Raw genomic sequence first — 13,103 nt, 5'->3', positions numbered from 1 at the left:
AAGACGTCTCTGAGAGAGAGAACTCCTTTGTCAAAGAGTTGGAGGACCTGAAGTCTGTGAAGGACACTCTGGTTCATCAGATGGAGGAGGAGATCCTGACCCTAAAGGAAAATGCATCTGAGAAAGATAAGTCCTTTGTCAAAGAGTTGGAGGACCTGAAGTCTGTGAAGGACACTCTGGTTCACCAGATGGAGGAAGAGATCCAGACTCTAAAGGAAAATGCCTCCGAGGCAGAGAAGTCCTTTGTCAAAGAGTTGGAGGACCTAAAAGAAGAACAGGCCTCAACCAAACAGGATCTGATCAATAAGCTGCAGACTGAGCGGGAGATCAATCAGACCCTCCGAACTGAACTTTTCAAGCTGGAAGAAGAAAAGGACAAGACCAGGCAGCGGAGCAAGGACTCCCCCCATCATGTACTAGATGTTGAGCTACTGGAAGAGATCGGCCACTCTGAGGAACAGCTTGAGATGAAAAAAAAGAAACCTTCAGCCTGGAAACGATTTAGACACCGCATTGGTCTGAGGAAAATGAAGAAGAAGGAGGAGAAGCGGTCCTCCATCTGACGGACCGAAGCAGGAAGACCTGATGTCTGTGAAGGACACTGTGGTTCGTCAGATGGAGAAGATTCAGACCCTGAAGGAAAACGCCTCTGTGAGTGAGACGTTTTTTGTCAAAGAGTTGGAGGAGCTGGAGTCTGTGACAGACACTCTGGTCCATCAGATGGAGGAAAAGATTCAGTGCCTGAAAAAAGACGTCTCTGAGCAAGAGAGGTTTTTCAAAGAGCAGCAAGACTTGATGTAGTTGAAGGACACTTTGGTTCGTCAGATGAAGGAGGAGATTCAGACCCTCAAGGAAAACGCCTCTGTGAGAGAGACGTTTTTTTGTCAAAGAGTTGGAGGAGCTGAAGTCTGTGACAGACACTCTGGTCCATCAGATGGAGGAAAAGTTTCAGAGCCTTTCTGGTTGTAATCGGAGTGACGCTGTGATAAAGAAAACCTTATAGTCGCTGCGAGGCTTCCTGCCAAACGTGAACACATTAACTCTGGTGAGAGATGTACGTTGTTTTTTACACACAGACGGCTCCTTTATAAAAGAGCATAAAGATGGAGGAGGACCCAGAGGAACATTTGTGCAAGGCTTCTCACTAAATTGTCTGACTCACTGAATAAAAACATCTTTAACAATTTCATATGTGCTAGTGATTATTTAAAGATAAGGTAGATTTTGTGATTTGAAATTAACACTAAATCAACATGTTAAATTCTGTTTTACACAGAGTATGTCATCTAGGAATCTCAGTGGTGTACTGAGAATCATTTCCTCTTAATGTTACTTATTCTTACACACTTATTAGCTGTTGGCAAATAGGCTACTATCTGACTTAGTCTGTATGTTATACTAACTGTGTAGAATGTGCCGATACATGTTCCATGGTGTTGTAAAGACACATAGTGGTGGAAAAAGTAGTCAGCTCCTTTACTTAAGTTAAAGTTGTCAGGGATCTGAGACAAGGGAACCCAAAAGCACAACTCATGAGGCAAAAAGGTGGAAACAAAATGTCTTTTCCTTGATGCAAAACTCCAGGCAGGCAAAAGTAGAGAAAGGGTAAGGCTGAGACAAAACTGAAAATTATAAACTATGTACAGATCAACAAACAGGATGCTGAAAGCTAGGGCAAAAGCACTCAGACAATCTGGCAGAGGGCTAGAGGAAATGTCTTGTTGATATACTAGGGAGCTAATGAGTGCATGGGGAACAGAGTGGAGAGGATGAGCAGGTGAAGTGAATTAAGTGATGGGAGGGCAGGCAGGTGGAAGTGATAAAGTCTGAAATGACAGCGGAGTTAAGCCCCGTTTACACGAAGGGAAGACGCAGATATTTTCCTGCGGTTTGGCCTCTCATTTACACGAAAATCCTGTTTTTATCACAGAAAACGATTATTTTTAAAAACTCCGGCCAAAGTGGAGATTTTTGAAATCTCTGTTTGCACGTTTGCATGTAAACTGAGACAAACGGAGGTTTAGGCAGCCGAGAGAGAGAAAGAGGACGTGAAAAGATTCAGAGCCTGAAAAAAGACGTCTCTGAGCAAGAGAGGTTTTTCAAAGAGCAGCAAGACCAGGGGTCCGTTCCAGGAAGGAGGTTTGACAAACTCCGAGTCTAACCCTGATGTCTGAGTTGATTTACCCCGAGATGGGAAACTCTGAGTTTTCGGTTCCAGAACAGCTGATATGAGTTGGTTCAATAAACTCGGAGTATGTTCACTCAGGGTTAGGCTCGTGCACAAAAGGCAGTATGAATGGAGCCATGATTCTACGATTCACCATGGTAACAACCACAAACAAACGGGTCGGCGGAAATACTAATGCGCACAAAGAGCGAGTTTGAACCATAGACAGTATATTATTAATATTAAGAGTCTATGGTTTGAACATGTATTTCGTTAAAAAAGCAAGACAGCGGCTGCTGCTGCAAAAGAGAGAGAATTTGTGTGGGAGAAAATTGCTGCTCGAGTCAATGCGTAGCTACACATTCACAGTGTATTCATTTCATATTTAATCACTGTTAACTTTACTGGTGAAAACTGGAAATGTAGGCTACACCTATAATTTTATTCAGGTGCAATCCTGCGGGCGAAAAAGTAAACCATGATCATTAACAGAATTATAAGTATAATCATGTATTTCTTTTTAATGGCTCTCACTGGTTTGTGTCCAGGGAACACGTTTAAAAAACGTTTCAGAGCGATCACACTTTTCTGACGGCTCTGCATACAGTAGCTTTACTATTACATAGTAGATATTACAGTAGTGTAGATATTACAGTAGTGTAGATATTACAGTAGTGTAGATATTACACATAGATCCGCTGCTGTTATAAAGAAAACTGCCGTTTGCAAAAAACGTAATGCGACACAAAGAATCTGCTGGGATGTTAAAGCCTGTCCACGATGTTGAACTAATGGAAGGATAAGGTATCATATCTAATAGACTGTGATAAAAAATACCTCTCAAATCGGTTATGTGGAAATGAAAAAACATCTAGTATATTCGGGACTCAATATCATCCCGACGTAAACTCTCTGTGAATTAATACAGCTTTTTCATCAACGGGATCGTCGACAAAAGGACATGACATGTTTAAGAAAAAAAACATTTTATAGTCTGCCTAACATAAACCAATACGTTTTTTTATTCATGCATATAAAACTGCATTAAAATGCGCCTGATACAGACTGAATGAATGAATGAGGAAATGGGTTTCCCCTCCCTCTGAGAGGGAGGAGAATGAGAGAAACTCGAGGTTTCTTGAAGAAAACCTGCTCCCGACCAGGTTAGGTTCACAGACTCAGTTACCATAGTAACTGACTCAAAGGTTAAGTTACCTCTCTTTCTGGAACGGAAAACCCAGAGTTTCCCTCATCTCAGGGTTAACCAACTCAGAGTTTTCACTAAACCTGCTTTCTGGAACGGGCCTCTGATGTCTGTGAAGGACACTGTGGTTCGTCAGATGAAGGAGGAGATCCAGACCGTGGTTGCTGTTGTTGCTATTGTCGGGATTCTGATTGGCTAACGTGGGCTTGAGCTTCTCGTTACACTGCCACCTACAGGTCTGGCGTGCTCTTGGCTGCATTGACGGCATATATACACGGGTATATATAAACAAACACTTTCCTGAAAACCGAGAGGTTGAAATGTCTGTTTATGAAAATAGCCGGCCACGTGTAAACGTAGCATTAGACACAGGTATAATAAAGCAAACAGGAGGACTGCAAAATCAAAACCATGATCAAAAGTACTAAATACTACACTGTAAAATACTCTGTTTCAAGTAAAAGTCCTGCATTGAAAATGTTCCATAAGTAAAGGTATGTGAGTATCAACAGGAAGATGTACATAAAGTGTTAAAGGTAAAAGTACTCAATGCAGAAAAAAAGATAATTTTTTGGACTTTTCCGCCTTTAATGGACATGCAGAAAATCGTCACAGGTCGGAGTCGAACCCTGGACCTCTGCGTCGAGGCATAAACTGGAAACTGGAAATGATCCAAAACAGTTCTGTGTTTAATGGTCTAATCATTTCAGCTGGACTCGTAGAACGTTATATTTTTGGGTAGTTTAATTTATGATAAAACATCGTATTTTGTGTGCAAAAATCTTAATTTGTAAAGTAACTAGTAAATAAAGCTGTCAGGTTAATGAACAAATTGGTCAGTACCAATAAAGTACTGAGGTTTAAATAGCCAGCCCTGGTATTTTAATGCTGATCTTTTTCAAGATAAAGATTAAAGATATGCTAAAATTTGGTCGAAAGAATTACTATTAAAGTCTTAAAAGTTAAGAGGATTTTACAGCCTTGGCAGAGCTAAGAACCACTGAGTTGGTTTCTATCTATTCTGTCCTTTCTCTCCTCCCTTAGGCAATATGCGTTATCACTTGTTATGTAAGGGAGGCTCCATTTCTCTGTTTTGCTTTGCTATTTTTGCACTTAAATGAACCTTGAAAACATTAAACTCCCTCCAGGAGACCAAAGGACAACAGTTGAACTTAGCCCAGAAGGATGTGGCGGAATTTTTTCTGCTTCCTACTAACCAGATAAACGAGACATTTGCATTGTCTACACCAACAGAAGTTGTATTTATTTCATCACCGTTGGAGTTGGACAGTAGAGCCATTCATAGTTCTCAATAGTACAACTTGGAAGTACTCAGAATTGTGTTATTCTTACCTTCTTTCAACCCTCTGGAGTTGAAAGAAGTGACTGAACTGAACTGTTTTACTGTGTGGTGGTAGTACTTTAACTGCAGTAAAGGATCTGAATACTTTCTGCAACACTGCATACTACCTCCTGCTTCGAGGCATATATTGAAGAAATGAACCAATTTGGAAAGAAGCTTTGTATCGGAGCTTGATTCCTTTAGAGATAATCATGTGACCAGCTTCATTTCACACACACCCACGTGACTGCTTCGAAGGTGAATTCAAATAGTGCAACACAGGGTGCGTATTTGTGGGTTGTTGCAGTAGGAGAGTCAACGGAGTTAGTGATGATAGAGAGATTATTATAGCGAGTACAGTGTTCATAGAAAGTTTATAGCCAGTAGAAAGTTTATTGCAGGTAAAAAAAGAAATAGGCTCAGGCCTGGAACAGTGGAAAAAATTCTATTTCTGAATATAAATGACATTTGTTGTCTATTCCCACAAACATTTGTCACCAAGCACAACAATATCCCCCTGACCTGTCCACGAGCACTGTTATTGTCCATAAGCACCATCACTGTCCCAAAGTATGTCCTTGCCACTGTCACAGCACTGCCCCAATCAATTGACTCAAAACATTTCTATAAACACCACACTAGATTGCTCATATAGCGTACGCCTTCTGCACTGCCTATCTCACCTATTTGGCTGAGGAGACAACGTTGCTCTAGGCTACGTACTCAATATAATCACAGAAACGTGTGTGCAATGTGTTCTACATTAATTTGCCTCCAAAATTGATGTATTTGTTTACAAACACAAGAAACGTTCACAACCAAAATTCTAACTTTATAGTTTTTTTTTGTGGAGAAGGCATTTAAATTTTCATTGATGCAAGGTCAGAAATAGGTTTAGTTATTTATGTCATTTATTTATTTATCCATGAATTCATACACAACATGTACTCATCTTCGACTCAAAGACATTCATGCCTAATATCTGTGAAACTGTTTTATTTTTGTTGTGATCTAATATTTTTATTTATGCAATAAACAAACAATACACTGGGACATAACAACGCGTCCCAGGAGCATCTGTGAAACAGTTTGTGTCACAGTGCTATTCTTCCTTTCACCCCTAGATGTCCTCATAGAGTCCTGAAGCTTGAAAAACTGAAAAACCACCTAAGCCTTATTGTGAAGGTGGCTGGTAAGGTAAGGTATCCCACAGTCCCCCTTGATGGCTATCTTTGACCAGCAAGCACTCTGCAAGGTCTAGTCTACATTAGACTGCACAAACCTTCACTTTGAGATTGAAACTCTCCCCTCATGCCGAAGACTTAGAGACCCTGTTCAAGAGCAAAAACTCACTTCACTCCCTGTGCGATAACTCGGCTTAATTTGCATGAGAAATGCAGATCTTTTAGAAATTGCTGCTGCATTATTGTGTTAACTTGTGTACTCTGCATTACACACAACTTTTTTCTATGTTTCAACTTTGAACCGTTTTTTAAAGCCATGTACCAGTGCAAATAATTTTTGGTAGAAAAAAAATATTCTCTGTAAAGAGGAAGAATACAGCGATGTCAGCGATAGATTTACTGAGCAATAGCCTTGGACCTGGAAATAGGTAAAAAAAATAGTAATAAAAACGTTGAAAAAAAAAACAGTAAAAAGAATGAAGGCAACACTAGGACGACAAAAGTGTCAAAAAATTCAAAATAAATTTTAAAAAGTGACAAAAACTTTGAAGGAAAAAAGGACAGTAGAAAAAAAATAAGGAAGAAAGGCAAGAATAGGTCAAAACCTTAAAAAAGGTGATAAACATCAAAAATTGCGATAAAAACTTTGAAAAAAGCAACAAACTTGGAGAAAAAAAGCCAGTAGAAGTAAGACGTACCCCCTGCAGTCCTCCAGAGTACCACTAGGGGGACACGTACCCCCTGCAGTCCTCCAGAATACCACTAGGGGAACACGTACCCCCTGCAGTCCTCCAGAGTACCACTAGGGGAACACATACCCCCTGCAGTCCTCCAGAGTACCACTAGGGGAACACATACCCTCTGCAGTCCTCCAGAGTACCACTAGGGGAACACGTACCCCCTGCAGTCCTCCAGAGTACCACTAGGGGAACACATACCCCCTGCAGTCCTCCAGAGTACCACTAGGGGAACACTGCCCCCCTGCAGTCCCTCCAGAGTACCACTAGGGGGAACACGTACCCTGCAGTCCTCCAGAGTACCACTAGGGGAACACGTACCCTCTGCAGTCCTCCAGAGTACCACTAGGGGGACACGTACCCCCTGCAGTCCTCCAGAGTACCACTAGGGGGACACGTACACCCTGCAGTCCTCCAGAGTACCACTAGGGGGACACGTACCCCCTGAAGTCCTCCAGAGTACCTCTAGGGGGACATTGACCCCCATTTGAGAAACACTGCATTAGTGTATGTTCAGGAAACATTTTTGTACTTTATGTTTTAGTATTGCTCTCTTTTCATTTATTTGTACTTATTGTCTTGTACTCCTGACTGCAGATCAAGTTTCCCATGTGGGATAATAAAGTGACTGAACTGAATCTTTCTAACAGCAGGGAGAGTGTGTATTTGGAAGTGCTGCTTTGTTTCCACTGTATTTGTTGTATCAGTTAGCCGGGCATGCTAACATGTGTAGCTAACATTAGAGCAGACAATATCTAACGAGTTGCTGTTGTGTTTTTGGTTTTGGAAAGCTAAAATACGACACTAAACTCCTCAAAGTCTTTGTATAAAATAGTATTCTGTATAGTGTATGTACAGGAAACATTTTGGTACTTCATGTTTTTGTATTGCTGCCTTTTCATTTATTTGTACATGTGTGTTTCTTTAATTTTGCACTCCTGACCACAGATCAAGTTCCTTATCTGGGATAATAAAGTGACTGAACTGAACTGTTTTACTGTGTGGTGTTAGTGGTGGTAGTACTTTAACTGCAGTAAAGGATCTGAATACTTTCTGCAGCACTGCATACTAGTGATGTTACCCGTGAACCTCCTGCTTCGAGGCACGTATCGAAGAAATCAAACCAATTTGGAAAGAAGCTTTGTATCGGAGTTTGATTCGTTTAGAGATAATCACGTGACCAGTGTCGTACGAATCTTCGTTTCACACACACCCACGTGACTGCTTCGAAGTTGAACTCAATGTGCAACACAGGGTGCGTATTTGTGGGTTGTTGCAGTAGGAGAGTCAACGGAGTTAATGAATATAGAGAGATTAATAAAGCGATTGTTATAGCGAGTAGACAGTTTATTGCAGGTAAGAAAAGAAATAGGTTCAGCCCTGGAACAGTGGAAAAAAATTATATTTCTGAATATAAATGACATTTGATGTCTATTCCCACAAACATTTCTCAACAAGCACAACAATATCCCCCTGACCTGTCCACGAGCACTGTTATTGTCCATAAGCACCATCACTGTCCCAAAGTATGTCCTTGCCAATGTCACAGCACTGCCCCATTAATTGACTCAAACAATTTCTATAAACACCACACTAGATTGCTCATATAGCCTACGCCTTCTGCACCGCCTATCTCACCTATTTGGCTGAGGAGACAACGTTGCTCTAGGCTACGTACTAAATATAATCACAGAAACGTGTGTGCAATGTGTTCAACATTAATTTCCCTCCAAAATTGATGTATTTGTTTACAAACACAAGAAACGTTCACAACCAAAATCCTAACTTTATAGTTTTATTTTGTGGAGAAGGCAGTGACATTTTCATTGATGCAAGGTCACAAATAGGCTTAGTTATTTATGTCATTTATTTATTTATCTATGAATTCATACACAACATGTACTCATCTTCGACTCAAAGACATTCATGCCTAATATCTGTGTTATATTTTTGTCGTGATCTAATATTTTTATTTATACAATTAACAAACAATACACTGGGACATAACGCGTCCCAGGAGCATCTGTGAAACAGTTTGTGACACAATGCTATTCTTCCTTTCACCCCTAGATGTCCTCATAGAGTCCTGAAGCTTGAAAACTGAAAAACCACCTAAGCTGTATTGTGAAGGTGGCTGGTAAAGTAAGGTATCTCACAGTCCCCTTGATGGCTATCTTTGGCTGTTTCTATTACATGGTACCTGCTCGACTCGCCCGACTCTACTCGCCTTTTGGTTTTCCATTACGAAAAAAAGTACCTGGTACCTGCTAACAGATACTTTTTTTAGTACCACCTCAGTCGAGGTTCCAAGCGAGCCGAGGCGAGCCAAAAAGGTGACGTGAAACCCTGAAGGCTACTGATTGTTTGAAAGAATCGTCACTGATCACTGCATTGCTAGCGAGAGACGGCATTTTTAAATAGTTTAGCAAGCGGTGATTTTTTGCTGCCGGAGGCTCCACGCAGACCTTTCTCTGTAGCATACAAGTGGCCTGATGTTTGTACTTGTGCGCTGGTGTGTGCATGTGTGATGTGTGTGTGTGGGGAGCTGGTGAGCGAGGGAGAAGTGAGAGAGTGACGCGCATTATCTCCGCGCAGTAGCTGTAACTCTAGAGTCATATATATGTGAGAGAAACAAAGTGTCTCCCCTGTTCTTTCTGACCACGGTGGGAAATCTGGAGCAGTAAAAGTTAACTATCTCTTTGATATCATGTTGTTTATGGAGAAGGAGAACCAGGAAATGAGTCGGAAAAGCAACTCCACTAAGCCACGCCCACGGCAGTCGCTATGACGACCAGCCACGCTGAGGTGGTACTAAAATCTGCAATGGTAAATGGACGCACAGCGAGGCGAGTAGAGTCGAGTAGAGTCGAGGCGAGTCGAGGCGAGTCGAGCAGGTACCATGTAATGGAAAAACGCCATCTGACCAGCAAGCACTCTGCAAGGTCTGGTGTACATTAGACTGCACAAACCATCACTTTGAGATTGAAACTCTCCCCTCATGCCGAAGACTTAGAGACCCTGTTCAAGAGCAAAAACTCACTTCACTCCCTGTGCGATAACTCGGCTTAATTTGCACAAGAAATGCAGATCTTTTAGAAATTGCTGCTGCATTATTGTGTTAACTTGTGTTCTCTGCATTACATTAGTGCACTGGTTCTCAAACTTTTTTCTATGTTTCACCTTTGAACAGTTTTTAACAAGCCAAATGTACCACGCAATAATTTTTGGTAGAAAAAAGAAAATTCTCTATAAAGATTAAGAATACCGCCGCACATGTCAGCGATTTACTGATCAACAGCCTTGGACCTGGAAATAGGTCAAAAATAGTAATAAAAACTTTGAAAAAAAACCACAGTAAAAAGAAAGAAGGCAACACTAGGACGACAAAAGTGTCAAAAAATTCGAAAAATTTTGAAAAAAGTGACAAAAACTTTGAAGGAAAAAAAGACAGTAGAAAAAAGTAAGGACAGTAAGGATAGTAATAGGTCAAAACCTTAAAAAAAGGTGAACAACATCAAAAATTGTAACAAAAACTTTGAAAAAAGCAACAAACTTGGAGAAAAAAAGCCAGTAGGAAACAATTAATACGCACCTGCAGTCCCTCCAAAGTACCTCTAGGGGGACACGTACCCCCTGCAGTCCTCCAGAGTACCACTAGGGGAACACGTACCCCTGCAATCCTCCAGAGTACCCCTAGGGGGACACGCGCACCCGTGCAGTCCTCCAGAGTACCACTAGGGGGACACGCACCTCTGCAGTCCTCAAGTGACCACCTAGGGGAACACGCACACCCTGCAGTCCCCCAGAGTACCACTAGGGGAACACGTACCCCCTGCAGTCCTCCAGAGTACCCCAGGGGAACACGCACCCTGCAGTCCTCCAGAGTACCCCTGGGGACACGGACCCCGGCAGTCCTCCAGAGTACCACTAGGGGAACACGTACCCCCTACAATCCTCCAGAGTACCACTAGGGGAACACAGCACCCCTGCGCAGTCCTCCAGAGTACCACTAGGGGAACACGTACCCCCCCAGTCCTCCAGAGTACCACTAGGGGAACACGCACCCTGCAGTCCTCCAGAGTACCACTAGGGGAACACGCATTCCCCTGCAGTCCTCCAGAGTACCACTAGGGGAACGACGGTACCCCCCCCCTGCAGTCCTCCAGAGTACCTCTAGGGGACACGTACCCTGCAGTCCCTCCAGAGTACCTCTAGGGGGAACACATACCCCTGCAGTCCTCCAGAGTACCACTCAGGAAAACCACCCCCCTTTGAGAAACACTGCATTAGTGTATGTTCAGGAAACATTTTTGTACTTTATGTTTTAGTATTGTTCTCTTTTCATTTATTTGTACTTTTTGTCTTGTACTCCTGACTGCAGATCAAGTTTCCCATGTGGGATAATAAAGTGACTGAACTGAATCTTTCTAACTGCGAGAGAGTGTGTATTAGGAAGTGCTGCGTGTTTCCACTTGTATTTGTTGTATCAGTTAGCCGCGCTACATGCTAGCCACACGGCCAACATTAGAGCAGAATGAATCCATATGTAGCAGTTGCTGTTGTGTTTTTTGTTTTGGAAAGCTAAAATAAGACACTAAACCTCCTTTTATACAAAGTCTTTGTATAAAATAGTATTCTGTATAGTGTATGTACAGGAAACATTTTGGTACTTCATGTTTTTGTATTGCTGTCTTTTCATTTATTTGTACACGTGGTGTGTTTTTTAATGCCATGCACTCGTGATCGCAGATCAAGTTCCCCATCTGGGATAATAAAGTGAACTGAACTGTTGTACTGTGTGGTGTTAGTACTTTAACTGTAGTAAAGGATCAGAATACTTTCTGCAACACTGCATACAAGAAACAACCAATAAGAGAGAAGAAATAAATCACAAATAAAGAAACACAAGATGTGTAGTTTGAAGCGGTGAGTCTCTGCAGCCACCAGAGGGCAGCAGTGTCAAAGTAACAACAGGAGGAGCACAGAGGTGATCATCATTTTATTGTTTATTATAAGGATCCACATTAGCTGTTGCCTAGACGACCTCCTGGGGTCCAAAACAACAACAAATCAGACAATATTAAAACATTTCATGGCACGTACAGGAAAAGGAAAGTAACATAACAAACTCTAACAAGTATAAAATGAAATAACAAGGAAAAGAACTAGAAACCTCCTTAAAACATCTCTAAGACACATCACAATATATATTACACAACATGACAGAGGGGTTTGGAGTTAACATCTATAGGTCACACACACAACCGACGGATATGTATTACAAGAAAAGAAATTAAGATATAAAACCTCAAGATAAAAAATATGTAGGTGAAGGTGAGATTTAAGTTTCTTTTAAAACGTGCAACGTATCGTATGTTACTTGGGCTATTATATTCCATGAACAAAAAGCTCTGTATGAGGCTGGAGTCATATTGCATCTTTGTCCGTTCACATAGGGTTACTATACAACCTATATATATTTATTTTAAAACACTCCCAGTCCTCCTCAGCTGTGAAGCCACATACTTGTTGTTCCAAGCCGTGTGTTCTCGCTAGATAACTGTGTGCAGCATTCACTGTCCCGTGGGAAATAATGCAAAGTCGAGCTTCATGCTGTTCACCCTGATAGCTAACCAGAATTGTGAGTCTTAATGTAAACTGGGCCAAAAATGGTAAGTACAATTAAATTAACCTGAAACTAACTTAGTTGCAATACCATGGCCCATACTGTTTTTTGATTTTTGGAATACAGATATTAAGAGAATAAATCTTTATGCACATACTTTTGCTTTTGATACTTTGAGTCCATTTAAAATGAGGTACGTTTTACTTTTCTTAAGTAGGGTTGTCATTTTGGTACTTCTAAAAAAAGCTGAGGCTGTTTTACTTAAATCACAATGCTTAACCTATCAATATCCCTTCCAGTGGTGTAGTCTACGTAATAGTAAGCTCCAGGATTTCTATATAGGCTAACCACTTAAAAATGCCCAATGACGCGTAACAACATAGGCTACTTTCCATTATATTTTTGATACATTTTGAATTGTCATCCGTTCTTTTTTCTTAACATCTATAGGCTGAATAAAGGTATTTTTTTACTGTAAATTGGTGCATTAAAGTGTATTTAGGAATGCAGGCAATGAAGTCGTTGAACTTCCCTGGGGGAGGACACCCAGGCCCCCCCACTATGATATGCCCCCCTTCTCCCCCAAAGGCGGATTCTGGCCAATATACAGTACAGTACACCCACTATAATAGCCTACATTAGACTACATTGGTCACTTCCCCATTAGTCAGGTACAAGATCTGACCATAATTACACTTTTGCTTTCCATGAACTGTCGTTGCTTTAGCTATTTATTTCAGTTGTAATCCTGGCAGTGGTAAGCGATCGTGAGAGAAAATTAAAAAAATATCAAAACATAATTCTAACCGTAACATTAGAGCAGACAATATCTAATGTGTTGCT

This window comes from Perca fluviatilis, chromosome 11, assembly GCF_010015445.1.
Source record: "Perca fluviatilis chromosome 11, GENO_Pfluv_1.0, whole genome shotgun sequence".
In the NCBI taxonomy this organism is placed as follows: Eukaryota; Metazoa; Chordata; class Actinopteri; order Perciformes; family Percidae; genus Perca; species Perca fluviatilis.
The sequence above is the reverse complement of the archived record's forward strand: the minus strand, read 5'-3'. Positions refer to the sequence as shown.